General features: G+C 40.3%; 4 long non-coding RNA genes across 7 annotated transcripts in view; 2 read left to right on the top strand and 2 right to left on the bottom strand.

Moving 5' to 3' along the window:
• LOC125962152 (uncharacterized) overlaps positions 1–11,818 on the top strand; it is a 14,193-nt gene extending 2,375 nt beyond the window's left edge. The window contains exons 1-2 of one of the 2 annotated variants that reach the window (XR_007473638.1): positions 4,625–4,672; positions 11,700–11,818. This is a non-coding gene — a long non-coding RNA (uncharacterized LOC125962152). Of the gene's footprint in view, positions 1–4,624; positions 4,673–11,699 lie in introns of those variants that run through there. The other variant, XR_007473637.1, reaches the window with a different exon arrangement.
• The window catches only part of LOC125962138 (uncharacterized), a 112,334-nt gene that overhangs the window by 79,608 nt on the left and 5,289 nt on the right, over positions 1–27,437 (bottom strand). The gene's annotated exons all lie outside the window — the stretch shown is intronic.
• LOC125962147 (uncharacterized) lies at positions 11,703–26,732 on the bottom strand. 3 transcript variants are annotated; one of them, XR_007473632.1, is made up of 2 exons: positions 26,624–26,732; positions 11,703–11,854 (listed from the first exon to the last, which is right to left on the bottom strand). It is a non-coding gene; the product is annotated as an uncharacterized LOC125962147 (long non-coding RNA). The 3 variants fall into 3 exon arrangements; XR_007473631.1 differs by lacking the exon at positions 26,624–26,732 and adding an exon at positions 19,624–19,732; XR_007473630.1 differs by lacking the exon at positions 26,624–26,732 and adding an exon at positions 12,628–12,736.
• LOC125962149 (uncharacterized) overlaps positions 25,621–27,437 on the top strand; it is a 14,132-nt gene continuing 12,315 nt past the window's right edge. The window contains exon 1 of the long non-coding RNA XR_007473634.1: positions 25,621–25,695. This is a non-coding gene — a long non-coding RNA (uncharacterized LOC125962149). The remainder of the gene's footprint in view (positions 25,696–27,437) is intronic.

Here is a 27,437-nt window from a genome sequence, read left to right on the forward strand (position 1 = left end):
ATTATTTAAATCAGTAGCCTGAGTTAAGTCGGTTGCCCTGTATAACGTGGGAAGTTCTCATACAATCCAATGACGGCCTGAATAGAACAAGGCTGACGTTCCCTCAGGTAAAAGAATATTCCTCTGTCAGATGGACTTCTAGCAGTTTCAGCTCTGCAGATTTTGCGTGTTCCAGACATTTTAATCTCTCTCTCTCTGTCCTTGTCCCAGTTTCTGTAACATATTTCTGTATGTATATACGTACCTACAGGTTGTAATATATAATTTGAATATTTCATCTGTCATTTCATGTACATGACTACCTATGGCCAATTAAAATAAAAATTTTCAAAGGTATTTTGAAGTGAATTTAAAGCCAAACATATTAATGTAATATGACACATGGGGTGTGGAATTATGACAAATATAATGAGCTATTAGCAAATAACCGAAGTTCAGGAACCATTGCCGTAGCACATCTACCAAAGACTTCATTTCTGCCTATTTAGTGATTTAGATGTTAACAGGTTTTCTAAGTTCCTCCCTTCTATCCTGGATATGAACACTACTCTTTTCTATGCTGTCGCCATGGGCACTGAAGAGTGTTTTGATGGATCATGGTTGGTGAGGGATCATGGTCTGGTTTAGGAATAGAGTTGCAAATCTCGCTTTATGATACTGTAGAATGTTGGAACAGATGTTTAATGGAATCAGGATATCCCATCTCAGCTTACGCAAACTCTTCCCTAGACCGCTGTCCTGCGCTTAAAATTCCTTTATCAGGAAATAAATCTCTTGTATTCCATAAGTGAATACGAAGTTTCAATTGTGTGAAACCAAAACTAGATATAAGGTACCATTTCAGATTCAGAGCATCACATATAAATGATTCAGAGTGACGCTGGGAGGGGAAAGATAAGCAAAGCACTACAGGTCTGACAGCTGGATGAAATGTGAACTTAGGGCACATCTGATATATTTGCTTTTTTCCACTCAGTCCAACAATGTTTTAGGTCTTTGAAGAGAGAAATTTGAAAAAAATGTTCACCGTTTATTCTCTGTCTTCTTCTTCACGTGCCAGAACACTCAACCTGCCATATTATCTTCACTGCCAATATCTACCCCTTAACCGTCCAATTTGGTACTTTGACATATCGCCCATGCATTTAGTAATAGTCCTTTCATAATTCTTCCTGCAGTCAGAAGGAAGAACTGGCCTAGTAACTTGTCTTGTCCGAATAATCAGGAAGCTTCTTAGGAATGGGGTTTTATAATGGGACAGCAGGAGGAAGAGGGAAATGAGGAGTAGAGGAGGAGAAAGAGGAGACACTTGAATCGTGTGAAAGTCATCAGCTAGGCATGTGCCAGAAGACCAGGTCGTAAACTTTGCTTGCAGCTCAGCCACATCTTCACTGACTCCTATATATATTTTTAACAATATGATACGTTGTTATTAAAATGAAGGTATACCATTTAATATACAATGCGGAAAACATAAAGCTGTTAAAAAATGAGCATGTGTATTAAACGGCCAAAAACAATCACTGCTGATACTTTTCTGTATTTAGTGTTACGAGTTTTCAATTTTCATAAACCCACACACATGCATCCATGTCTATCAGGCTACTGATTTGAGATCATCTTTTGTAATATAGATATCTCTAGGCATATGTTGCTCTGTTTGTGCTGCATTACATTTATCCCGAATGTTCTTGTATGTTTTCTTTTCATTTTCGTTCATCTCAGGTTATTTTCTATTTATTTCTTATTTCTCCTTCGTACCATTGTTCATTTTGGAATGTGTTTCCAAACTAACAGATGTCAGAGCAACAGAGAGTAGAATGGTGGTCAGCAGGGTCTGAGGGGTCGGGGAAAGGTCGGATGTTTGGCCACGGGTACAAGCCTGCAATCATACAATGAATGAGTTCTCAGAGTCTACAGTAGAGCATGGTGATCTAGGTAATAGCACTCACTTGTGTAGTTGAATCTTGCTGGGAAATTAGACCATAAGCATTCTCATCACACACACACACACACACACACACACACAGAAACAGGGAGACATACACACATTACATTGTTACTGATGAAGTGATTTATGTTCTAAGTGACCGATGATGGTAATGACTGCATAAAGTACATATATGTCAAGTCATCACATTATACACAGTAAATATGTACAATTTCGTTTGTTAATTATTCCTCAATAATCCCAGAGGGAAAGCATGAAGGAATAAGTATCATACAACGGAGTAACAATGTTTGAGCATCTCTGTGTTCCTTCTCCTCCTTGGCTCTCTCAGGATCTGATACTATTCTCTGAGAGAGCTTCCTTTATCCATCATTCTCTGGGGTCCTTGTAGTCACCTCAGAGTGGATATTCCCTTTTAGTCACCTGTACTGACCATATCTGATTTCCTAGTTGGAAATTAGGGAAAGGTGCGCGGGAATGTCGTTAGTAATCTTAAAAATCATTCTTTTTCGTTTTGGCCCATAGTTAATTTAGTTCTCAATTCCCTCAGAAACTTATTAGGCACCTGATATAATTTCAGTCCCCCAATCATTTCTATGTCCTACAGATCTCAGTTAGGTCCTTTTGTAGAAGGAATTTTCTGGCCTGATTAAATGACTGCTTTTTCCCCTAACATAATACAGCAACCATGAGGCTCCCTGGCACACAGGTGGAAAGAAGACAACTTCTGTCTACTTTCCCTGTTGTAACAGTCCACTGAAATTGAACTTCTAGTTGAAAACCACTTCTAATCGCATCTCTTACTCTTTAGGACTTACAAGCGGTGAGTTTTCTAATTCAACAAGGTTTTGAACTTCTGGACTGTATTATTTTTCTTTTCATTCTTTACATTTCTGGCCTGTCAACCAGAAAGATTTTCCTGAACATACATCTCCTGAAATACCCTGGGCAAATCAGCAAGTGAGCAACCATTGCTTTGCCTCTAAAGATACCATGGACAACCATTACTTCAAACGTTTTGCCTTTGAATAACATGTAGCACCACATTTACGGCTTCCAATATCAGATTCCTTTCCAACCACCTCCAGACACATGAGCCAATGCCACTTTTTTTTTAAGATTTGTTACAGGAGCACCCCACCTCAAAGAACTAATTTCTATGTCAGGTCAAATAACAGTAGCTACAGTAGAGACAACTCCCAAATAGCAGTGTTGATTTTTCACTCATGACACGGTCTGGTGAGCGTTGAACAGTAACATGGGCTTTTGTTTGCTTCTGCAGTTCTGGCATCTTTGACTCCTTTACTTCTAACCACAAGAAGGGATATGCTTAATGAACACATCCCTTTTCACAGCTTACTGGACCAGTAAGCTAAGCACTTGGAAAACAAGCGGCATAGTAACAGTCATTTTGTAAATCAAGATAAACATTGGAATCCCCTGTGTATCTCAAATGTGGGGTCAAAATAATGAAGAATGTAATTTCCGAGGTGAAAAAACATAGTAAGACCCTGCGGTTGTTGAGTTTTGCAATAAGAAGGGCACGTTGTACAAATGGGGAAGAGGTAGCACTTTGTCTGGTAAGGTCCCTTTAAATTCCCTTTCTTTTGTACTACCCATGTTTTCAGAACTATTATAATTTTATACAGAGTATCCCAATAATTTCCCAAACTGGTTATTTTGTGGGGTCAGATTAAAAATTCAGTTAAACTGGTAAAGAAAATCAACACAGAATATGAATGGATAATAGAGTTTAAAGAATATCCTTGCTTGCTCTACTAGGTATGTCAGAGCCACTCCCCTGCTTGGAGCACCTGGGGGTGGTGGTGACAGTGTTGGTGGTGGTGACGGTGATGATGACAGGGACAATGATGATCTGCCACCTCTCAAATGCCAGTTACATGCTCGGCATTGTGCCAACTAAATGACACACGTTCATGTAATTTTTATGGCTAAGCAAGTGGGCACTGTATATGTGATTTTCCCCAGAGTTTATTAAAGGATTTGAAATCCCAAGAAGTTACAAAACTTGTTCTTTAAATGAGTCAAGCAATAATTAGGAAAATAACCTGGATTTTTAACTGTATAGAAATAATCATTGATACGACTCAAAATTCAGATAACACTGACTGTGAAAGCCTGAAACTCGGGATCAAAGAAGGATAGAAATCAAGCAACATTATCATATGATATTGCTAAAAGCAGGTTTGCAAAGAAAGAAAATATTTTCCCATCTCACAAAAGAACTGTATTTTATTCAGGACGTGGAGGATAAGTAACAATTGCTCAGCTGGTAGAAACCCATGCCCAGGTGACCGACCGACACAGAAGACAGCGAGAGAATCCTCAGAGGGCGCCCAGGAGGAGAGCGGCTGCTCTTCCTTCAGAGGCTCTGCGATGCTTTCTTGGGCACCTCCCAGAGGGAAGCAGTACAGCACCCGCAGGTAAGAAACCTCTGTCTGTCAGGAAGCACCACTCGCATATTGAGGCTGAAAGGTGGAGAAGCTTCTTCCGTATCCATGATAGGCTTTGAAGAGAAGAGGATGGTGGAGCTCTGGAACTAGTTGAGTCCATTGTCCTTATCCTTTCCAGATGCAGATAAAAGCTCAAGCTCTTACATACTCTTGGGTGGCCACTTCTGCTAGCAATGTTGAACAGGTGCCCCAGGAGGGCATTTCTGCTTGCACTGCTGAGGCACGCATGGGTCAGGGCACTTTATAGGTGGGCAAGGGTCTGGACACTTGCAAGGTGGGCAAGGGTCTGGACACTTGCAAGGTGGGCAAGGGTCTGGACACTTGCAAGGTGGGCAAGGGTCATGGCATTTTTGTGTGCACACTGGTGGTGGCTGGCAGGGCTGCTTGCACTGCTGATGTTGAGAAGACATCTTTCTGGAGTCTTAATATCTGAAAGAAAGTATATGACCGTGGTCACAACAAGGAATTCCTATAGAGAAAACAGCAAAATCTTGTGGAATAACAACAGATAGTATCTCACCAATCTCTAAGTATGTGCTTTAATCTGTTAAATACTTTTTAATGAATTTCTGACTTCTCTCTCGCTCTTCAGAAAATCGTTACATCAGCCCAGAGAAAACCTTCCCTTTTCTCATACAGCTTTTCTAAAGAAAATATCTTTGTTTTGAAGAAACATGCAATGTTTTCTCTTTTGGTTTCTTTCTTTCTTTCTTTCCTTCTTTCCTTTTTTCTTTTTAATGAAAACGACATCTTCAGAAAAGGCCCTCACATGTTCTAAAATCATGGGCAAGCTCACAAGCAATTTGTATCAACATTTCCTCTCATGATGTCCCGACAGGATGACTTATATCCAGAGCAGAGGGCAATCAGGATGAGTGTAAGGGTCTCACACCTTCTAAGATAAATGCCTCTGAAATCACAGCAGAGGTCCAAGAGAAAGGCATAGAAGAAGGTAAATACTTTGCTCTTTATCCCTTCATGTCACTATTTCCTGTTAATTTCTTTTTCAATAGAGGAATTCAAACTAGGTATCAGTAATCTAGTAAATACAATACAACATTGTGCCCAGATTCCAAGTTCTCATCCACTAAGTAGCATTATACCCATGATCATAATTTTGGACCCATCAAGCTTGCTGAGTCTAGCATAAACTCAACATTTGGGTGTCCATGAACAAAGTTGAAATGAAGAATAAGACTCACCAGGTTCTCCAAAGTCAATCAGAACTCGAGTGGCAGGAGGATAGCTGTCGTGCAGCAGAGGACCTATTTATTGGCGCTTACTGCCCCACCCAGGGGGAAGCGGAACTACCAAACTTGGTCTGGTCCAATCATTTCCCAACCCAAATGCAAATCCATCCATAACTGGCTTGGCAGGGACTCTGAAAACAGGAAATATCCTGATCCCGGATCTCCTCACTGGATTATGTTCTCATGACTCACAGAGTCCCTGCCTTAGCTCTCAGTTTCAGTCGTTTAAGGCAGTGGGAGCACTTGGAGTGTCCTCTAACTTGGAGTCAAATGTTCCATTCCTTGACTGGGGAGGATGACCCTTTCGTATCTTTCACCATCCTTGACTCTAAAACTGCCTGCCTAGTTGCACTTGATCTGGTGGCAAGTTTGTTGTACATACTGGGTTGAAATGGGCCTCGCTACCTGGTGACACATGTCACTTTACCTCAAGTCTTTCTTTCAATTCATTTCGGTTTGATTCATGGCTTGCTAAACAAAGTCTCGTTTCGTCTTCGAAAATGGTCTGAGGGAAATTTGCAGATCATCTCATATGATTCCCTACCTTGACACTTGGAAACATGTAGTAAAGTGTTGACCACTACGGTCCTCCTTTCACTGTTTGCTCCTTCAAATAAAGAACATCCAGCAGTCAGATGCCTGTGACCTTTATAAATCTGTTTTACTTCCTGCCACAAGGAATCCACTAGGCACATAGCATCCCCTACCATAACTGAGATGAGCTGGCAGCTCAGACCCAAGACTTACAACAGAAATGAAGCTTTTTGCTCATACCTCCCAAAGGGACATAACACATGCTCCAATCCAATTTCTCCAACTGACCTCTTCGGATGTCTTCAATTTTTGAAGAAATCTCAGAGGATTGTTCAAGTTTTCTGGCTTCCTGTCGCTGTAAAATTATTGGGAAACCCAATGTATTATGCAATGCCATTCACGCAACTAATTTTGTATGTATTTAATACTTATGAATTATTTAAACACATATTGTTTCCCATCAAATCTAGGGTAAATTCATGAGAAAGTTGAAATCACTTGATTAAAAATGCAGTCACTGAAGTTCATTGCCATTCATGTACAACTTCTTAATCATTAATACGAATTTTGTTATATTTTAAACCTATGTTTTGCATTTTCCATTTAGGGCACGGTGGAGCACGTGTCAAATAAACCTATATCGTGCTGTACTTTCTTCATACAATTTGTCAATGTGCTGGAAGGAAGGTTTGATGGTTAATTTATGGGTCAGATTCACTGGCACAGGTCCCCCGTTTACTGGACAAACATTATTCTGTGTGTTTCTGTAAGGATGATTTTGGATGAGAGTATTATTTAAATCAGTAGCCTGAGTTAAGTCGGTTGCCCTGTATAACGTGGGAAGTTCTCATACAATCCAATGACGGCCTGAATAGAACAAGGCTGACGTTCCCTCAGGTAAAAGAATATTCCTCTGTCAGATGGACTTCTAGCAGTTTCAGCTCTGCAGATTTTGCGTGTTCCAGACATTTTAATCTCTCTCTCTCTGTCCTTGTCCCAGTTTCTGTAACATATTTCTGTATGTATATACGTACCTACAGGTTGTAATATATAATTTGAATATTTCATCTGTCATTTCATGTACATGACTACCTATGGCCAATTAAAATAAAAATTTTCAAAGGTATTTTGAAGTGAATTTAAAGCCAAACATATTAATGTAATATGACACATGGGGTGTGGAATTATGACAAATATAATGAGCTATTAGCAAATAACCGAAGTTCAGGAACCATTGCCGTAGCACATCTACCAAAGACTTCATTTCTGCCTATTTAGTGATTTAGATGTTAACAGGTTTTCTAAGTTCCTCCCTTCTATCCTGGATATGAACACTACTCTTTTCTATGCTGTCGCCATGGGCACTGAAGAGTGTTTTGATGGATCATGGTTGGTGAGGGATCATGGTCTGGTTTAGGAATAGAGTTGCAAATCTCGCTTTATGATACTGTAGAATGTTGGAACAGATGTTTAATGGAATCAGGATATCCCATCTCAGCTTACGCAAACTCTTCCCTAGACCGCTGTCCTGCGCTTAAAATTCCTTTATCAGGAAATAAATCTCTTGTATTCCATAAGTGAATACGAAGTTTCAATTGTGTGAAACCAAAACTAGATATAAGGTACCATTTCAGATTCAGAGCATCACATATAAATGATTCAGAGTGACGCTGGGAGGGGAAAGATAAGCAAAGCACTACAGGTCTGACAGCTGGATGAAATGTGAACTTAGGGCACATCTGATATATTTGCTTTTTTCCACTCAGTCCAACAACGTTTTAGGTCTTTGAAGAGAGAAATTTGAAAAAAATGTTCACCGTTTATTCTCTGTCTTCTTCTTCACGTGCCAGAACACTCAACCTGCCATATTATCTTCACTGCCAATATCTACCCCTTAACCGTCCAATTTGGTACTTTGACATATCGCCCATGCATTTAGTAATAGTCCTTTCATAATTCTTCCTGCAGTCAGAAGGAAGAACTGGCCTAGTAACTTGTCTTGTCCGAATAATCAGGAAGCTTCTTAGGAATGGGGTTTTATAATGGGACAGCAGGAGGAAGAGGGAAATGAGGAGTAGAGGAGGAGAAAGAGGAGACACTTGAATCGTGTGAAAGTCATCAGCTAGGCATGTGCCAGAAGACCAGGTCGTAAACTTTGCTTGCAGCTCAGCCACATCTTCACTGACTCCTATATATATTTTTAACAATATGATACGTTGTTATTAAAATGAAGGTATACCATTTAATATACAATGCGGAAAACATAAAGCTGTTAAAAAATGAGCATGTGTATTAAACGGCCAAAAACAATCACTGCTGATACTTTGCTGTATTTAGTGTTACGAGTTTTCAATTTTCATAAACCCACACACATGCATCCATGTCTATCAGGCTACTGATTTGAGATCATCTTTTGTAATATAGATATCTCTAGGCATATGTTGCTCTGTTTGTGCTGCATTACATTTATCCCGAATGTTCTTGTATGTTTTCTTTTCATTTTCGTTCATCTCAGGTTATTTTCTATTTATTTCTTATTTCTCCTTCGTACCATTGTTCATTTTGGAATGTGTTTCCAAACTAACAGATGTCAGAGCAACAGAGAGTAGAATGGTGGTCAGCAGGGTCTGAGGGGTCGGGGAAAGGTCGGATGTTTGGCCACGGGTACAAGCCTGCAATCATACAATGAATGAGTTCTCAGAGTCTACAGTAGAGCATGGTGATCTAGGTAATAGCACTCACTTGTGTAGTTGAATCTTGCTGGGAAATTAGACCATAAGCATTCTCATCACACACACACACACACACACACACACACACAGAAACAGGGAGACATACACACATTACATTGTTACTGATGAAGTGATTTATGTTCTAAATGACCGATGATGGTAATGACTGCATAAAGTACATATATGTCAAGTCATCACATTATACACAGTAAATATGTACAATTTCGTTTGTTAATTATTCCTCAATAATCCCAGAGGGAAAGCATGAAGAATAAGTATCATACAACGGAGTAACAATGTTTGAGCATCTCTGTGTTCCTTCTCCTCCTTGGCTCTCTCAGGATCTGATACTATTCTCTGAGAGAGCTTCCTTTATCCATCATTCTCTGGGGTCCTTGTAGTCACCTCAGAGTGGATATTCCCTTTTAGTCACCTGTACTGACCATATCTGATTTCCTAGTTGGAAATTAGGGAAAGGTGCGCGGGAATGTCGTTAGTAATCTTAAAAATCATTCTTTTTCGTTTTGGCCCATAGTTAATTTAGTTCTCAATTCCCTCAGAAACTTATTAGGCACCTGATATAATTTCAGTCCCCCAATCATTTCTATGTCCTACAGATCTCAGTTAGGTCCTTTTGTAGAAGGAATTTTCTGGCCTGATTAAATGACTGCTTTTTCCCCTAACATAATACAGCAACCATGAGGCTCCCTGGCACACGTGTGGAAAGAAGACAACTTCTGTCTACTTTCCCTGTTGTAACAGTCCACTGAAATTGAACTTCTAGTTGAAAACCACTTCTAATCGCATCTCTTACTCTTTAGGACTTACAAGCGGTGAGTTTTCTAATTCAACAAGGTTTTGAACTTCTGGACTGTATTATTTTTCTTTTCATTCTTTACATTTCTGGCCTGTCAACCAGAAAGATTTTCCTGAACATACATCTCCTGAAATACCCTGGGCAAATCAGCAAGTGAGCAACCATTGCTTTGCCTCTAAAGATACCATGGACAACCATTACTTCAAACGTTTTGCCTTTGAATAACATGTAGCACCACATTTACGGCTTCCAATATCAGATTCCTTTCCAACCACCTCCAGACACATGAGCCAATGCCACTTTTTTTTTAAGATTTGTTACAGGAGCACCCCACCTCAAAGAACTAATTTCTATGTCAGGTCAAATAACAGTAGCTACAGTAGAGACAACTCCCAAATAGCAGTGTTGATTTTTCACTCATGACACGGTCTGGTGAGCGTTGAACAGTAACATGGGCTTTTGTTTGCTTCTGCAGTTCTGGCATCTTTGACTCCTTTACTTCTAACCACAAGAAGGGATATGCTTAATGAACACATCCCTTTTCACAGCTTACTGGACCAGTAAGCTAAGCACTTGGAAAACAAGCGGCATAGTAACAGTCATTTTGTAAATCAAGATAAACATTGGAATCCCCTGTGTATCTCAAATGTGGGGTCAAAATAATGAAGAATGTAATTTCCGAGGTGAAAAAACATAGTAAGACCCTGCGGTTGTTGAGTTTTGCAATAAGAAGGGCACGTTGTACAAATGGGGAAGAGGTAGCACTTTGCCTGGTAAGGTCCCTTTAAATTCCCTTTCTTTTGTACTACCCATGTTTTCAGAACTATTATAATTTTATACAGAGTATCCCAATAATTTCCCAAACTGGTTATTTTGTGGGGTCAGATTAAAAATTCAGTTAAACTGGTAAAGAAAATCAACACAGAATATGAATGGATCATAAAGTTTAAAGAATATCCTTGCTTGCTCTACTAGGTATGTCAGAGCCACTCCCCTGCTTGGAGCACCTGGGGGTGGTGGTGACAGTGTTGGTGGTGGTGACGGTGATGATGACAGGGACAATGATGATCTGCCACCTCTCAAATGCCAGTTACATGCTCGGCATTGTGCCAACTAAATGACACACGTTCATGTAATTTTTATGGCTAAGCAAGTGGGCACTGTATATGTGATTTTCCCCAGAGTTTATTAAAGGATTTGAAATCCCAAGAAGTTACAAAACTTGTTCTTTAAATGAGTCAAGCAATAATTAGGAAAATAACCTGGATTTTTAACTGTATAGAAATAATCATTGATACGACTCAAAATTCAGATAACACTGACTGTGAAAGCCTGAAACTCGGGATCAAAGAAGGATAGAAATCAAGCAAAATTATCATATGATATTGCTAAAAGCAGGTTTGCAAAGAAAGAAAATATTTTCCCATCTCACAAAAGAACTGTATTTTATTCAGGACGTGGAGGATAAGTAACAATTGCTCAGCTGGTAGAAACCCATGCCCAGGTGACCGACCGACACAGAAGACAGCGAGAGAATCCTCAGAGGGCGCCCAGGAGGAGAGCGGCTGCTCTTCCTTCAGAGGCTCTGCGATGCTTTCTTGGGCACCTCCCAGAGGGAAGCAGTACAGCACCCGCAGGTAAGAAACCTCTGTCTGTCAGGAAGCACCACTCGCATATTGAGGCTGAAAGGTGGAGAAGCTTCTTCCATATCCATGATAGGCTTTGAAGAGAAGAGGATGGTGGAGCTCTGGAACTAGTTGAGTCCATTGTCCTTATCCTTTCCAGATGCAGATAAAAGCTCAAGCTCTTACATACTCTTGGGTGGCCACTTCTGCTAGCAATGTTGAACAGGTGCCCCAGGAGGGCATTTCTGCTTGCACTGCTGAGGCACGCATGGGTCAGGGCACTTTATAGGTGGGCAAGGGTCTGGACACTTGCAAGGTGGGCAAGGGTCTGGACACTTGCAAGGTGGGCAAGGGTCTGGACACTTGCAAGGTGGGCAAGGGTCATGGCATTTTGGTGTGCACACTGGTGGTGGCTGGCAGGGCTGCTTGCACTGCTGATGTTGAGAAGACATCTTTCTGGAGTCTTAATATCTGAAAGAAAGTATATGACCGTGGTCACAACAAGGAATTCCTATAGAGAAAACAGCAAAATCTTGTGGAATAACAACAGATAGTATCTCACCAATCTCTAAGTATGTGCTTTAATCTGTTAAATACTTTTTAATGAATTTCTGACTTCTCTCTCACTCTTCAGAAAATTGTTACATCAGCCCAGAGAAAACCTTCCCTTTTCTCATACAGCTTTTCTAAAGAAAATATCTTTGTTTTGAAGAAACATGCAATGTTTTCTCTTTTGGTTTCTTTCTTTCTTTCTTTCCTTCTTTCCTTTTTTCTTTTTAATGAAAACGACATCTTCAGAAAAGGCCCTCACATGTTCTAAAATCATGGGCAAGCTCACAAGCAATTTGTATCAACATTTCCTCTCATGATGTCCCGACAGGATGACTTATATCCAGAGCAGAGGGCAATCAGGATGAGTGTAAGGGTCTCACACCTTCTAAGATAAATGCCTCTGAAATCACAGCAGAGGTCCAAGAGAAAGGCATAGAAGAAGGTAAATACTTTGCTCTTTATCCCTTCATGTCACTATTTCCTGTTAATTTCTTTTTCAATAGAGGAATTCAAACTAGGTATCAGTAATCTAGTAAATACAATACAACATTGTGCCCAGATTCCAAGTTCTCATCCACTAAGTAGCATTATACCCATGATCATAATTTTGGACCCATCAAGCTTGCTGAGTCTAGCATAAACTCAACATTTGGGTGTCCATGAACAAAGTTGAAATGAAGAATAAGACTCACCAGGTTCTCCAAAGTCAATCAGAACTCGAGTGGCAGGAGGATAGCTGTCGTGCAGCAGAGGACCTATTTATTGGCGCTTACTGCCCCACCCAGGGGGAAGCGGAACTACCAAACTTGGTCTGGTCCAATCATTTCCCAACCCAAATGCAAATCCATCCATAACTGGCTTGGCAGGGACTCTGAAAACAGGAAATATCCTGATCCCGGATCTCCTCACTGGATTATGTTCTCATGACTCACAGAGTCCCTGCCTTAGCTCTCAGTTTCAGTCGTTTAAGGCAGTGGGAGCACTTGGAGTGTCCTCTAACTTGGAGTCAAAAGTTCCATTCCTTGACTGGGGAGGATGACCCTTTCGTATCTTTCACCATCCTTGACTCTAAAACTGCCTGCCTAGTTGCACTTGATCTGGTGGCAAGTTTGTTGTACATACTGGGTTGAAATGGGCCTCGCTACCTGGTGACACATGTCACTTTACCTCAAGTCTTTCTTTCAATTCATTTCGGTTTGATTCATGGCTTGCTAAACAAAGTCTCGTTTCGTCTTCGAAAATGGTCTGAGGGAAATTTGCAGATCATCTCATATGATTCCCTACCTTGACACTTGGAAACGTGTAGTAAAGTGTTGACCACTACGGTCCTCCTTTCACTGTTTGCTCCTTCAAATAAAGAACATCCAGCAGTCAGATGCCTGTGACCTTTATAAATCTGTTTTACTTCCTGCCACAAGGAATCCACTAGGCACATAGCATCCCCTACCATAACTGAGATGAGCTGGCAGCTCAGACCCAAGACTTACAACAGAAATGAAGCTTTTTGCTCATACCTCCCAAAGGGACATAACACATGCTCCAATCCAATTTTTCCAACTGACCTCTTCGGATGTCTTCAATTTTTGAAGAAATCTCAGAGGATTGTTCAAATTTTCTGGCTTCCTGTCGCTGTAAAATTATTGGGAAACCCAATGTATTATGCAATGCCATTCACGCAACTAATTTTGTATGTATTTAATACTTATGAATTATTTAAACACATATTGTTTCCCATCAAATCTAGGGTAAATTCATGAGAAAGTTGAAATCACTTGATTAAAAATGCAGTCACTGAAGTTCATTGCCATTCATGTACAACTTCTTAATCATTAATACGAATTTTGTTATATTTTAAACCTATGTTTTGCATTTTCCATTTAGGGCACGGTGGAGCACGTGTCAAATAAACCTATATCGTGCTGTACTTTCTTCATACAATTTGTCAATGTGCTGGAAGGAAGGTTTGATGGTTAATTTATGGGTCAGATTCACTGGCACAGGTCCCCCGTTTACTGGACAAACATTATTCTGTGTGTTTCTGTAAGGATGATTTTGGATGAGAGTATTATTTAAATCAGTAGCCTGAGTTAAGTCGGTTGCCCTGTATAACGTGGGAAGTTCTCATACAATCCAATGACGGCCTGAATAGAACAAGGCTGACGTTCCCTCATTTAAAAGAATATTCCTCTGTCAGATGGACTTCTAGCAGTTTCAGCTCTGCAGATTTTGCGTGTTCCAGACATTTTAATCTCTCTCTCTCTGTCCTTGTCCCAGTTTCTGTAACATATTTCTGTATGTATATACGAACCTACAGGTTGTAATATATAATTTGAATATTTCATCTGTCGTTTCATGTACATGACTACCTATGGCCAATTAAAATAAAAATTTTCAAAGGTATTTTGAAGTGAATTTAAAGCCAAACATATTAATGTAATATGACACATGGGGTGTGGAATTATGACAAATATAATGAGCTATTAGCAAATAACCGAAGTTCAGGAACCATTGCCTTAGCACATCTACCAAAGACTTCATTTCTGCCTATTCAGTGATTTAGATGTTAACAGGTTTTCTAAGTTCCTCCCTTCTATCCTGGATATGAACACTACTCTTTTCTATGCTGTCGCCATGGGCACTGAAGAGTGTTTTGATGGATCATGGTTGGTGAGGGCCCTGTCTGGTTTAGGAATAAAGTTGCAAATCTCGCTTTATGATACTGTAGAATGTTGGAACAGATGTTTAATGGAATCACGATATCCCATCTCAACTTACGTGAACTCTTCCCTAGACCGCTGTCCTGCGCTTAAAATTCCTTTATCAGGAAATAAATCTCTTGTATTCCATAAGTGAATACGAAGTTTCAATTGTGTGAAACCAAAACTAGATATAAGGTACCATTTCAGATTCAGAGCATCACATATAAATGATTCAGAGTGACGCTGGGAGGGGAAAGATAAGCAAAGCACTACAGGTCTGACAGCTGGATGAAATGTGAACTTAGGGCACATCTGATATATTTGCTTTTTTCCACTCAGTCCAACAATGTTTTAGGTCTTTGAAGAGAGAAATTTGAAAAAAATGTTCACCGTTTATTCTCTGTCTTCTTCTTCACGTGCCAGAACACTCAACCTGCCATATTATCTTCACTGCCAATATCTACCCCTTAACCGTCCAATTTGGTACTTTGACATATCGCCCATGCATTTAGTAATAGTCCTTTCATAATTCTTCCTGCAGTCAGAAGGAAGAACTGGCCTAGTAACTTGTCTTGTCCGAATAATCAGGAAGCTTCTTAGGAATGGGGTTTTATAATGGGACAGCAGGAGGAAGAGGGAAATGAGGAGTAGAGGAGGAGAAAGAGGAGACACTTGAATCGTGTGAAAGTCATCAGCTAGGCATGTGCCAGAAGACCAGGTCGTAAACTTTGCTTGCAGCTCAGCCACATCTTCACTGACTCCTATATATATTTTTAACAATATGATACGTTGTTATTAAAATGAAGGTATACCATTTAATATACAATGCGGAAACATAAAGCTGTTAAAAAATGAGCATGTGTATTAAACGGCCAAAAACAATCACTGCTGATACTTTTCTGTATTTAGTGTTACGAGTTTTCAATTTTCATAAACCCACACACATGCATCCATGTCTATCAGGCTACTGATTTGAGATCATCTTTTGTAATATAGATATCTCTAGGCATATGTTGCTCTGTTTGTGCTGCATTACATTTATCCCGAATGTTCTTGTATGTTTTCTTTTCATTTTCGTTCATCTCAGGTTATTTTCTATTTATTTCTTATTTCTCCTTCGTACCATTGTTCATTTTGGAATGTGTTTCCAAACTAACAGATGTCAGAGCAACAGAGAGTAGAATGGTGGTCAGCAGGGTCTGAGGGGTCGGGGAAAGGTCGGATGTTTGGCCACGGGTACAAGCCTGCAATCATACAATGAATGAGTTCTCAGAGTCTACAGTAGAGCATGGTGATCTAGGTAATAGCACTCACTTGTGTAGTTGAATCTTGCTGGGAAATTAGACCATAAGCATTCTCATCACACACACACACACACACACACACACACAGAAACAGGGAGACATACACACATTACATTGTTACTGATGAAGTGATTTATGTTCTAAGTGACCGATGATGGTAATGACTGCATAAAGTACATATATGTCAAGTCATCACATTATACACAGTAAATATGTACAATTTCGTTTGTTAATTATTCCTCAATAATCCCAGAGGGAAAGCATGAAGGAATAAGTATCATACAACGGAGTAACAATGTTTGAGCATCTCTGTGTTCCTTCTCCTCCTTGGCTCTCTCAGGATCTGATACTATTCTCTGAGAGAGCTTCCTTTATCCATCATTCTCTGGGGTCCTTGTAGTCACCTCAGAGTGGATATTCCCTTTTAGTCACCTGTACTGACCATATCTGATTTCCTAGTTGGAAATTAGGGAAAGGTGCGCGGGAATGTCGTTAGTAATCTTAAAAATCATTCTTTTTCGTTTTGGCCCATAGTTAATTTAGTTCTCAATTCCCTCAGAAACTTATTAGGCACCTGATATAATTTCAGTCCCCCAATCATTTCTATGTCCTACAGATCTCAGTTAGGTCCTTTTGTAGAAGGAATTTTCTGGCCTGATTAAATGACTGCTTTTTCCCCTAACATAATACAGCAACCATGAGGCTCCCTGGCACACAGGTGGAAAGAAGACAACTTCTGTCTACTTTCCCTGTTGTAACAGTCCACTGAAATTGAACTTCTAGTTGAAAACCACTTCTAATCGCATCTCTTACTCTTTAGGACTTACAAGCGGTGAGTTTTCTAATTCAACAAGGTTTTGAACTTCTGGACTGTATTATTTTTCTTTTCATTCTTTACATTTCTGGCCTGTCAACCAGAAAGATTTTCCTGAACATACATCTCCTGAAATACCCTGGGCAAATCAGCAAGTGAGCAACCATTGCTTTGCCTCTAAAGATACCATGGACAACCATTACTTCAAACGTTTTGCCTTTGAATAACATGTAGCACCACATTTACGGCTTCCAATATCAGATTCCTTTCCAACCACCTCCAGACACATGAGCCAATGCCACTTTTTTTTTAAGATTTGTTACAGGAGCACCCCACCTCAAAGAACTAATTTCTATGTCAGGTCAAATAACAGTAGCTACAGTAGAGACAACTCCCAAATAGCAGTGTTGATTTTTCACTCATGACACGGTCTGGTGAGCGTTGAACAGTAACATGGGCTTTTGTTTGCTTCTGCAGTTCTGGCATCTTTGACTCCTTTACTTCTAACCACAAGAAGGGATATGCTTAATGAACACATCCCTTTTCACAGCTTACTGGACCAGTAAGCTAAGCACTTGGAAAACAAGCGGCATAGTAACAGTCATTTTGTAAATCAAGATAAACATTGGAATCCCCTGTGTATCTCAAATGTGGGGTCAAAATAATGAAGAATGTAATTTCCGAGGTGAAAAAACATAGTAAGACCCTGCGGTTGTTGAGTTTTGCAATAAGAAGGGCACGTTGTACAAATGGGGAAGAGGTAGCACTTTGTCTGGTAAGGTCCCTTTAAATTCCCTTTCTTTTGTACTACCCATGTTTTCAGAACTATTATAATTTTATACAGAGTATCCCAATAATTTCCCAAACTGGTTATTTTGTGGGGTCAGATTAAAAATTCAGTTAAACTGGTAAAGAAAATCAACACAGAATATGAATGGATCATAAAGTTTAAAGAATATCCTTGCTTGCTCTACTAGGTATGTCAGAGCCACTCCCCTGCTTGGAGCACCTGGGGGTGGTGGTGACAGTGTTGGTGGTGGTGACGGTGATGATGACAGGGACAATGATGATCTGCCACCTCTCAAATGCCAGTTACATGCTCGGCATTGTGCCAACTAAATGACACACGTTCATGTAATTTTTATGGCTAAGCAAGTGGGCACTGTATATGTGATTTTCCCCAGAGTTTATTAAAGGATTTGAAATCCCAAGAAGTTACAAAACTTGTTCTTTAAATGAGTCAAGCAATAATTAGGAAAATAACCTGGATTTTTAACTGTATAGAAATAATCATTGATACGACTCAAAATTCAGATAACACTGACTGTGAAAGCCTGAAACTCGGGATCAAAGAAGGATAGAAATCAAGCAACATTATCATATGATATTGCTAAAAGCAGGTTTGCAAAGAAAGAAAATATTTTCCCATCTCACAAAAGAACTGTATTTTATTCAGGACGTGGAGGATAAGTAACAATTGCTCAGCTGGTAGAAACCCATGCCCAGGTGACCGACCGACACAGAAGACAGCGAGAGAATCCTCAGAGGGCGCCCAGGAGGAGAGCGGCTGCTCTTCCTTCAGAGGCTCTGCGATGCTTTCTTGGGCACCTCCCAGAGGGAAGCAGTACAGCACCCGCAGGTAAGAAACCTCTGTCTGTCAGGAAGCACCACTCGCATATTGAGGCTGAAAGGTGGAGAAGCTTCTTCCGTATCCATGATAGGCTTTGAAGAGAAGAGGATGGTGGAGCTCTGGAACTAGTTGAGTCCATTGTCCTTATCCTTTCCAGATGCAGATAAAAGCTCAAGCTCTTACATACTCTTGGGTGGCCACTTCTGCTAGCAATGTTGAACAGGTGCCCCAGGAGGGCATTTCTGCTTGCACTGCTGAGGCACGCATGGGTCAGGGCACTTTATAGGTGGGCAAGGGTCTGGACACTTGCAAGGTGGGCAAGGGTCTGGACACTTGCAAGGTGGGCAAGGGTCTGGACACTTGCAAGGTGGGCAAGGGTCATGGCATTTTTGTGTGCACACTGGTGGTGGCTGGCAGGGCTGCTTGCACTGCTGATGTTGAGAAGACATCTTTCTGGAGTCTTAATATCTGAAAGAAAGTATATGACCGTGGTCACAACAAGGAATTCCTATAGAGAAAACAGCAAAATCTTGTGGAATAACAACAGATAGTATCTCACCAATCTCTAAGTATGTGCTTTAATCTGTTAAATACTTTTTAATGAATTTCTGACTTCTCTCTCGCTCTTCAGAAAATCGTTACATCAGCCCAGAGAAAACCTTCCCTTTTCTCATACAGCTTTTCTAAAGAAAATATCTTTGTTTTGAAGAAACATGCAATGTTTTCTCTTTTGGTTTCTTTCTTTCTTTCTTTCCTTCTTTCCTTTTTTCTTTTTAATGAAAACGACATCTTCAGAAAAGGCCCTCACATGTTCTAAAATCATGGGCAAGCTCACAAGCAATTTGTATCAACATTTCCTCTCATGATGTCCCGACAGGATGACTTATATCCAGAGCAGAGGGCAATCAGGATGAGTGTAAGGGTCTCACACCTTCTAAGATAAATGCCTCTGAAATCACAGCAGAGGTCCAAGAGAAAGGCATAGAAGAAGGTAAATACTTTGCTCTTTATCCCTTCATGTCACTATTTCCTGTTAATTTCTTTTTCAATAGAGGAATTCAAACTAGGTATCAGTAATCTAGTAAATACAATACAACATTGTGCCCAGATTCCAAGTTCTCATCCACTAAGTAGCATTATACCCATGATCATAATTTTGGACCCATCAAGCTTGCTGAGTCTAGCATAAACTCAACATTTGGGTGTCCATGAACAAAGTTGAAATGAAGAATAAGACTCACCAGGTTCTCCAAAGTCAATCAGAACTCGAGTGGCAGGAGGATAGCTGTCGTGCAGCAGAGGACCTATTTATTGGCGCTTACTGCCCCACCCAGGGGGAAGCGGAACTACCAAACTTGGTCTGGTCCAATCATTTCCCAACCCAAATGCAAATCCATCCATAACTGGCTTGGCAGGGACTCTGAAAACAGGAAATATCCTGATCCCGGATCTCCTCACTGGATTATGTTCTCATGACTCACAGAGTCCCTGCCTTAGCTCTCAGTTTCAGTCGTTTAAGGCAGTGGGAGCACTTGGAGTGTCCTCTAACTTGGAGTCAAATGTTCCATTCCTTGACTGGGGAGGATGACCCTTTCGTATCTTTCACCATCCTTGACTCTAAAACTGCCTGCCTAGTTGCACTTGATCTGGTGGCAAGTTTGTTGTACATACTGGGTTGAAATGGGCCTCGCTACCTGGTGACACATGTCACTTTACCTCAAGTCTTTCTTTCAATTCATTTCGGTTTGATTCATGGCTTGCTAAACAAAGTCTCGTTTCGTCTTCGAAAATGGTCTGAGGGAAATTTGCAGATCATCTCATATGATTCCCTACCTTGACACTTGGAAACATGTAGTAAAGTGTTGACCACTACGGTCCTCCTTTCACTGTTTGCTCCTTCAAATAAAGAACATCCAGCAGTCAGATGCCTGTGACCTTTATAAATCTGTTTTACTTCCTGCCACAAGGAATCCACTAGGCACATAGCATCCCCTACCATAACTGAGATGAGCTGGCAGCTCAGACCCAAGACTTACAACAGAAATGAAGCTTTTTGCTCATACCTCCCAAAGGGACATAACACATGCTCCAATCCAATTTCTCCAACTGACCTCTTCGGATGTCTTCAATTTTTGAAGAAATCTCAGAGGATTGTTCAAGTTTTCTGGCTTCCTGTCGCTGTAAAATTATTGGGAAACCCAATGTATTATGCAATGCCATTCACGCAACTAATTTTGTATGTATTTAATACTTATGAATTATTTAAACACATATTGTTTCCCATCAAATCTAGGGTAAATTCATGAGAAAGTTGAAATCACTTGATTAAAAATGCAGTCACTGAAGTTCATTGCCATTCATGTACAACTTCTTAATCATTAATACGAATTTTGTTATATTTTAAACCTATGTTTTGCATTTTCCATTTAGGGCACGGTGGAGCACGTGTCAAATAAACCTATATCGTGCTGTACTTTCTTCATACAATTTGTCAATGTGCTGGAAGGAAGGTTTGATGGTTAATTTATGGGTCAGATTCACTGGCACAGGTCCCCCGTTTACTGGACAAACATTATTCTGTGTGTTTCTGTAAGGATGATTTTGGATGAGAGTATTATTTAAATCAGTAGCCTGAGTTAAGTCGGTTGCCCTGTATAACGTGGGAAGTTCTCATACAATCCAATGACGGCCTGAATAGAACAAGGCTGACGTTCCCTCAGGTAAAAGAATATTCCTCTGTCAGATGGACTTCTAGCAGTTTCAGCTCTGCAGATTTTGCGTGTTCCAGACATTTTAATCTCTCTCTCTCTGTCCTTGTCCCAGTTTCTGTAACATATTTCTGTATGTATATACGTACCTACAGGTTGTAATATATAATTTGAATATTTCATCTGTCATTTCATGTACATGACTACCTATGGCCAATTAAAATAAAAATTTTCAAAGGTATTTTGAAGTGAATTTAAAGCCAAACATATTAATGTAATATGACACATGGGGTGTGGAATTATGACAAATATAATGAGCTATTAGCAAATAACCGAAGTTCAGGAACCATTGCCGTAGCACATCTACCAAAGACTTCATTTCTGCCTATTCAGTGATTTAGATGTTAACAGGTTTTCTAAGTTCCTCCCTTCTATCCTGGATATGAACACTACTCTTTTCTATGCTGTCGCCATGGGCACTGAAGAGTGTTTTGATGGATCATGGTTGGTGAGGGATCATGGTCTGGTTTAGGAATAGAGTTGCAAATCTCGCTTTATGATACTGTAGAATGTTGGAACAGATGTTTAATGGAATCAGGATATCCCATCTCAGCTTACGCAAACTCTTCCCTAGACCGCTGTCCTGCGCTTAAAATTCCTTTATCAGGAAATAAATCTCTTGTATTCCATAAGTGAATACGAAGTTTCAATTGTGTGAAACCAAAACTAGATATAAGGTACCATTTCAGATTCAGAGCATCACATATAAATGATTCAGAGTGACGCTGGGAGGGGAAAGATAAGCAAAGCACTACAGGTCTGACATGTGGATGAAATGTGAACTTAGGGCACATCTGATATATTTGCTTTTTTCCACTCAGTCCAACAATGTTTTAGGTCTTTGAAGAGAGAAATTTGAAAAAAATGTTCACCGTTTATTCTCTGTCTTCTTCTTCACGTGCCAGAACACTCAACCTGCCATATTATCTTCACTGCCAATATCTACCCCTTAACCGTCCAATTTGGTACTTTGACATATCGCCCATGCATTTAGTAATAGTCCTTTCATAATTCTTCCTGCAGTCAGAAGGAAGAACTGGCCTAGTAACTTGTCTTGGCCGAATAATCAGGAAGCTTCTTAGGAATGGGGTTTTATAATGGGACAGCAGGAGGAAGAGGGAAATGAGGAGTAGAGGAGGAGAAAGAGGAGACACTTGAATCGTGTGAAAGTCATCAGCTAGGCATGTGCCAGAAGACCAGGTCGTAAACTTTGCTTGCAGCTCAGCCACATCTTCACTGACTCCTATATATATTTTTAACAATATGATACGTTGTTATTAAAATGAAGGTATACCATTTAATATACAATGCGGAAAACATAAAGCTGTTAAAAAATGAGCATGTGTATTAAACGGCCAAAAACAATCACTGCTGATACTTTGCTGTATTTAGTGTTACGAGTTTTCAATTTTCATAAACCCACACACATGCATCCATGTCTATCAGGCTACTGATTTGAGATCATCTTTTGTAATATAGATATCTCTAGGCATATGTTGCTCTGTTTGTGCTGCATTACATTTATCCCGAATGTTCTTGTATGTTTTCTTTTCATTTTCGTTCATCTCAGGTTATTTTCTATTTATTTCTTATTTCTCCTTCGTACCATTGTTCATTTTGGAATGTGTTTCCAAACTAACAGATGTCAGAGCAACAGAGAGTAGAATGGTGGTCAGCAGGGTCTGAGGGGTCGGGGAAAGGTCGGATGTTTGGCCACGGGTACAAGCCTGCAATCATACAATGAATGAGTTCTCAGAGTCTACAGTAGAGCATGGTGATCTAGGTAATAGCACTCACTTGTGTAGTTGAATCTTGCTGGGAAATTAGACCATAAGCATTCTCATCACACACACACACACACACACACACACACACAGAAACAGGGAGACATACACACATTACATTGTTACTGATGAAGTGATTTATGTTCTAAATGACCGATGATGGTAATGACTGCATAAAGTACATATATGTCAAGTCATCACATTATACACAGTAAATATGTACAATTTCGTTTGTTAATTATTCCTCAATAATCCCAGAGGGAAAGCATGAAGAATAAGTATCATACAACGGAGTAACAATGTTTGAGCATCTCTGTGTTCCTTCTCCTCCTTGGCTCTCTCAGGATCTGATACTATTCTCTGAGAGAGCTTCCTTTATCCATCATTCTCTGGGGTCCTTGTAGTCACCTCAGAGTGGATATTCCCTTTTAGTCACCTGTACTGACCATATCTGATTTCCTAGTTGGAAATTAGGGAAAGGTGCGCGGGAATGTCGTTAGTAATCTTAAAAATCATTCTTTTTCGTTTTGGCCCATAGTTAATTTAGTTCTCAATTCCCTCAGAAACTTATTAGGCACCTGATATAATTTCAGTCCCCCAATCATTTCTATGTCCTACAGATCTCAGTTAGGTCCTTTTGTAGAAGGAATTTTCTGGCCTGATTAAATGACTGCTTTTTCCCCTAACATAATACAGCAACCATGAGGCTCCCTGGCACACGTGTGGAAAGAAGACAACTTCTGTCTACTTTCCCTGTTGTAACAGTCCACTGAAATTGAACTTCTAGTTGAAAACCACTTCTAATCGCATCTCTTACTCTTTAGGACTTACAAGCGGTGAGTTTTCTAATTCAACAAGGTTTTGAACTTCTGGACTGTATTATTTTTCTTTTCATTCTTTACATTTCTGGCCTGTCAACCAGAAAGATTTTCCTGAACATACATCTCCTGAAATACCCTGGGCAAATCAGCAAGTGAGCAACCATTGCTTTGCCTCTAAAGATACCATGGACAACCATTACTTCAAACGTTTTGCCTTTGAATAACATGTAGCACCACATTTACGGCTTCCAATATCAGATTCCTTTCCAACCACCTCCAGACACATGAGCCAATGCCACAATTATTTTAAGATTTGTTACAGGAGCACCCCACCTCAAAGAACTAATTTCTATGTCAGGTCAAATAACAGTAGCTACAGTAGAGACAACTCCCAAATAGCAGTGTTGATTTTTCACTCATGACGCAGTCTGGTGAGCGTTGAACAGTAACATGGGCTTTTGTTTGCTTCTGCAGTTCTGGCATCTTTGACTCCTTTACTTCTAACCACAAGAAGGGATATGCTTAATGAACACATCCCTTTTCACAGCTTACTGGACCAGTAAGCTAAGCACTTGGAAAACAAGCGGCATAGTAACAGTCATTTTGTAAATCAAGATAAACATTGGAATCCCCTGTGTATCTCAAATGTGGGGTCAAAATAATGAAGAATGTAATTTCCGAGGTGAAAAAACATAGTAAGACCCTGCGGTTGTTGAGTTTTGCAATAAGAAGAGCACGTTGTACAAATGGGGAAGAGGTAGCACTTTGTCTGGTAAGGTCCCTTTAAATTCCCTTTCTTTTGTACTACCCATGTTTTCAGAACTATTATAATTTTATACAGAGTGTCCCAATAATTTCCCAAACTGGTTATTTTGTGGGGTCAGATTAAAAATTCAGTTAAACTGGTAAAGAACATCAACACAGAATATGAATGGATCATAAAGTTTAAAGAATATCCTTGCTTGCTCTACTAGGTATGTCAGAGCCACTCCCCTGCTTGGAGCACCTGGGGGTGGTGGTGACGGTGTTGGCGGTGGTGACGGTGATGATGACAGGGACAATGATGATCTGCCACCTCTCAAATGCCAGTTACATGCTCGGCATTGTGCCAACTAAATGACACACGTTCATGTAATTTTTATGGCTAAGCAAGTGGGCACTGTATATGTGATTTTCCCCAGAGTTTATTAAAGGATTTGAAATCCCAAGAAGTTACAAAACTTGTTCTTTAAATGAGTCAAGCAATAATTAGGAAAATAACCTGGATTTTTAACTGTATAGAAATAATCATTGATACGACTCAAAATTCAGATAACACTGACTGTGAAAGCCTGAAACTCGGGATCAAAGAAGGATAGAAATCAAGCAAAATTATCATATGATATTGCTAAAAGCAGGTTTGCAAAGAAAGAAAATATTTTCCCATCTCACAAAAGAACTGTATTTTATTCAGGACGTGGAGGATAAGTAACAATTGCTCAGCTGGTAGAAACCCATGCCCAGGTGACCGACCGACACAGAAGACAGCGAGAGAATCCTCAGAGGGCGCCCAGGAGGAGAGCGGCTGCTCTTCCTTCAGAGGCTCTGCGATGCTTTCTTGGGCACCTCCCAGAGGGAAGCAGTACAGCACCCGCAGGTAAGAAACCTCTGTCTGTCAGGAAGCACCACTCGCATATTGAGGCTGAAAGGTGGAGAAGCTTCTTCCGTATCCATGATAGGCTTTGAAGAGAAGAGGATGGTGGAGCTCTGGAACTAGTTGAGTCCATTGTCCTTATCCTTTCCAGATGCAGATAAAAGCTCAAGCTCTTACATACTCTTGGGTGGCCACTTCTGCTAGCAATGTTGAACAGGTGCCCCAGGAGGGCATTTCTGCTTGCACTGCTGAGGCACGCATGGGTCAGGGCACTTTATAGGTGGGCAAGGGTCTGGACACTTGCAAGGTGGGCAAGGGTCTGGACACTTGCAAGGTGGGCAAGGGTCTGGACACTTGCAAGGTGGGCAAGGGTCATGGCATTTTTGTGTGCACACTGGTGGTGGCTGGCAGGGCTGCTTGCACTGCTGATGTTGAGAAGACATCTTTCTGGAGTCTTAATATCTGAAAGAAAGTATATGACCGTGTTCACAACAAGGAATTCCTATAGAGAAAACAGCAAAATCTTGTGGAATAACAACAGATAGTATCTCACCAATCTCTAAGTATGTGCTTTAATCTGTTAAATACTTTTTAATGAATTTCTGACTTCTCTCTCACTCTTCAGAAAATCGTTACATCAGCCCAGAGAAAACCTTCCCTTTTCTCATACAGCTTTTCTAAAGAAAATATCTTTGTTTTGAAGAAACATGCAATGTTTTCTCTTTTGGTTTCTTTCTTTCTTTCTTTCCTTCTTTCCTTTTTTCTTTTTAATGAAAACGACATCTTCAGAAAAGGCCCTCACATGTTCTAAAATCATGGGCAAGCTCACAAGCCATTTGTATCAACATTTCCTCTCATGATGTCCCGACAGGATGACTTATATCCAGAGCAGAGGGCAATCAGGATGAGTGTAAGGGTCTCACACCTTCTAAGATAAATGCCTCTGAAATCACAGCAGAGGTCCAAGAGAAAGGCATAGAAGAAGGTAAATACTTTGCTCTTTATCCCTTCATGTCAATATTTCCTGTTAATTTCTTTTTCAATAGAGGAATTCAAACTAGGTATCAGTAATCTAGTAAATACAATACAACATTGTGCCCAGATTCCAAGTTCTCATCCACTAAGTAGCATTATACCCATGATCATAATTTTGGACCCATCAAGCTTGCTGAGTCTAGCATAAACTCAACATTTGGGTGTCCATGAACAAAGTTGAAATGAAGAATAAGACTCACCAGGTTCTCCAAAGTCAATCAGAACTCGAGTGGCAGGAGGATAGCTGTCGTGCAGCAGAGGACCTATTTATTGGCGCTTACTGCCCCACCCAGGGGGAAGCGGAACTACCAAACTTGGTCTGGTCCAATCATTTCCCAACCCAAATGCAAATCCATCCATAACTGGCTTGGCAGGGACTCTGAAAACAGGAAATATCCTGATCCCGGATCTCCTCACTGGATTATGTTCTCATGACTCACAGAGTCCCTGCCTTAGCTCTCAGTTTCAGTCGTTTAAGGCAGTGGGAGCACTTGGAGTGTCCTCTAACTTGGAGTCAAAAGTTCCATTCCTTGACTGGGGAGGATGACCCTTTCGTATCTTTCACCATCCTTGACTCTAAAACTGCCTGCCTAGTTGCACTTGATCTGGTGGCAAGTTTGTTGTACATACTGGGTTGAAATGGGCCTCGCTACCTGGTGACACATGTCACTTTACCTCAAGTCTTTCTTTCAATTCATTTCGGTTTGATTCATGGCTTGCTAAACAAAGTCTCGTTTCGTCTTCGAAAATGGTCTGAGGGAAATTTGCAGATCATCTCATATGATTCCCTACCTTGACACTTGGAAACGTGTAGTAAAGTGTTGACCACTACGGTCCTCCTTTCACTGTTTGCTCCTTCAAATAAAGAACATCCAGCAGTCAGATGCCTGTGACCTTTATAAATCTGTTTTACTTCCTGCCACAAGGAATCCACTAGGCACATAGCATCCCCTACCATAACTGAGATGAGCTGGCAGCTCAGACCCAAGACTTACAACAGAAATGAAGCTTTTT

The sequence above is a fragment of the Orcinus orca genome, chromosome 1 (genome assembly GCF_937001465.1).
Source record: "Orcinus orca chromosome 1, mOrcOrc1.1, whole genome shotgun sequence".
NCBI lineage: Eukaryota > Metazoa > Chordata > Mammalia > Artiodactyla > Delphinidae > Orcinus > Orcinus orca.